This window comes from Schistocerca gregaria, unplaced genomic scaffold (genome assembly GCF_023897955.1).
Source record: "Schistocerca gregaria isolate iqSchGreg1 unplaced genomic scaffold, iqSchGreg1.2 ptg000387l, whole genome shotgun sequence".
NCBI classification, from domain to species: Eukaryota; Metazoa; Arthropoda; class Insecta; order Orthoptera; family Acrididae; genus Schistocerca; species Schistocerca gregaria.
Genome location: NW_026061829.1, coordinates 1,423,723 through 1,426,507, shown reverse-complemented (window position 1 = coordinate 1,426,507; position 2,785 = coordinate 1,423,723).

Here is a 2,785-nt window from a genome sequence, read left to right as displayed (position 1 = left end):
ACATTTCAGAAGGGAACCGGTCTCTGACCAAGAATCCTCACGATCAGGAATTGAGTTTAATGAGGATGGTTCCATTAATCCCTCAAATATTGAACTAGAACGTAATTTGTCACCAGTAAATTATGACTTTAATTTAAATGAGAGTGCAGGGATGCAATCAATAAGTGAAATAGAAGTCAAAAGGGAGCCAGTAGAGTTGCTAACTTTGTCAGGTAGTGAAACTGAGCTCAATATATCTCCAGCTCAGTCAAGTCAAGAGATACAAAGTATCAAGGTAGAAGCTCCGGATTGGATGCAAATACTGTTTGCCAAACTCGAATCAAACCAAAATAAAATTGAGGCTAAAATTGAAAATAGTAATAAAGAGTTGGAGAATAAAATTGAGGTTAGTAATAAAGGGTTGGAAAATAAAATTGAAAATAGTAATAAAGAGTTGGAGAATAAAATTGAGGATAGTAATAAAGAACTAAAAGAAGAACTGCAATCAAAATGGAATAGTTTGAATTATAAGATAGATGCTATTCATCATGACATTCAAGTAAAAGTAGGGCAACAGTTAACTAAAATGCATAGTACTTTCAAATGTGAAATAGATCAAATTCAAAAAAATTATCAAGAGGCAGATGAACTTTTGGAAGTGAGGTTGTCCGAAAGATTGAGCAACGAGTCCAAACTTTGCTCTGACAAAGTTAAAGAGGTACAAATTAAAGTAGATACTTGTCAGAAAAACATTGAGAAAGTAAAAGAAACCTGTACCGAAATTCGTGGTGCAGTGGAACAAAGATGTTCTGCCAGGATAGAAGCAGTAGAGTCACAAGTAGAGGAATTAAATACTAACATTGCTAACCTAGAAAATAGAGTAACCTCTGTTAATTCTAGTCATTCTACTGTACAGCATGTGACTTCAGTTGACGCCGCTTTTATAGGGTGTCGACAGTTTTTGCGCTTTGATCCTGATAAGTACATTCACCCTCTTGAATTTTGGAATGACTTTGAGGATGTTCTCCCCAACACGTGGTCAGAAAGAGAAAAAATTTCATTTATAAGAAGTCATTTGTCAGGTGATGCTTTGCGATGGTCAGCGGATGTAATGATCAAATGTAAAACTTTATCTGAATTTAAGTCTGCATTTCTCAACGAATACTGGTCACATAACAAACAAAATGATGTGTTAAGGGAATTCTGGAGTGGTAAGAAGTTTTTCCCAGGGCGTGAATCAGTAAAGGATTTCGCTAGGAAGTGGGTTTCAAGACTGTCACATTTGACAAAAAAGATGAAGACAGATATGATCATTATGGGTTTAGAAGGTAAGCTGCCGTGGTACTGGCAGAAGAGGATCATTTCCGCCCCTAGAGATAATATAGACAAATTTATTGAATATCTGGAAAGAGTGGAAAGAGTAGCTGCTGCTGAGGAGCAGGTGCAGCAGAATAACAAATCTTCTAACAATCACGTACAAAATAATGGAAACGTGAACGTTAGAAATATGGAAGTTAGGCACACCAAAACAAACTATCGAAACCAAAGCCGTGGCAGAGGAAGAGGGGGTAGATACTCACCACGCTTTCGTAACAACTACTATGACGAAAGTGGAGAAGTAAATACTATGCCATTAAGACAAGAAGGGAGTCATGATGCTACTATATCTAGTGGTGTCACAGATGAACACAACAGGCCGCGTGTGGGAAACTAAATCCCGTCTATGAGGAAACTGGCGCTCACCAGGCGGTAACAGTAACACAGCCAGTAACGGAAACACAGACAATCAGCCAACATACACAGACAGACAACATGGATGACGAAATAAATACAGATAATACCAGTGATGTGTTAAGCCACTCTCACAAAATAGTGGATAGTATTTTGGATACACTAGAAAAATGGGTCAAGGAAGAACAGGAACTCAAGGTAGATAATGGGGAAGAAATAGATAATGGGTTTGAGTCTGATGGGAATAATGATGAAGTAAAAGCTTACATCTTCTATGAAAATGGCAATCTAAAAGCTGAAGTAAAAGTAGCAGAAGTAGAATCAGTACTGCAAAACTTTAGAGAGGAGAAAATGATGAATGAAGGGGGTAGAAATAGTAACGAGGTGAAAGAATCTAGTAGCTGTGTAAACGTGCCACAAATGGTTGAAGGTGACGACATTCTTATGAACAGCAATATTGCGCAGGGACGCAGTTGCTCAGAGGTAGAGGATAGTTTGGCTGATGTGCAGCAAACAAAAGTAGAAAAAGTCGTCAGATGCTTCGATTTAAAGTTAGTGGACAGATTAGAGAAAGCAGCTAAGATTATAGAGCATGATGAGCCCCAGGATGTAAATGTAAATGTAATTGCAACTGATCAGAATTACTTTAGCTGGAAGAACATAGAACGAGATTTATTAGACGAGGTGTGTGAGCAACCTGTTCAATGTAAAATAACTCACCCTGTTATCAAAGTAAACATATCAGGAGTCACTGTGCGTTGTCTGCTTGACAGTGGCAGTGAAGCAAGTGCTTTATCACAAACATTTTTTGACACCATACCCAATAAAGAGAAGTTAACAGTTATGAAAGTAAGTGGCTTAAAGATTATAGGTGCTACTGGAAAAGTCTCTAGACCAGTTCAACACGAAGCTTTGATACCCATTGGTATAAATGACGTAGTAATAGATCATCCTTGTTTGATTGTGCTAGGCTTAAGTGTTGATATGTTGATTGGTACTGATTTCTTATCAAAGTACCAGGGAAAGATCAATTTTGATCAGAACAACTTAATTTTAACTTTACCTGACTCTAAAG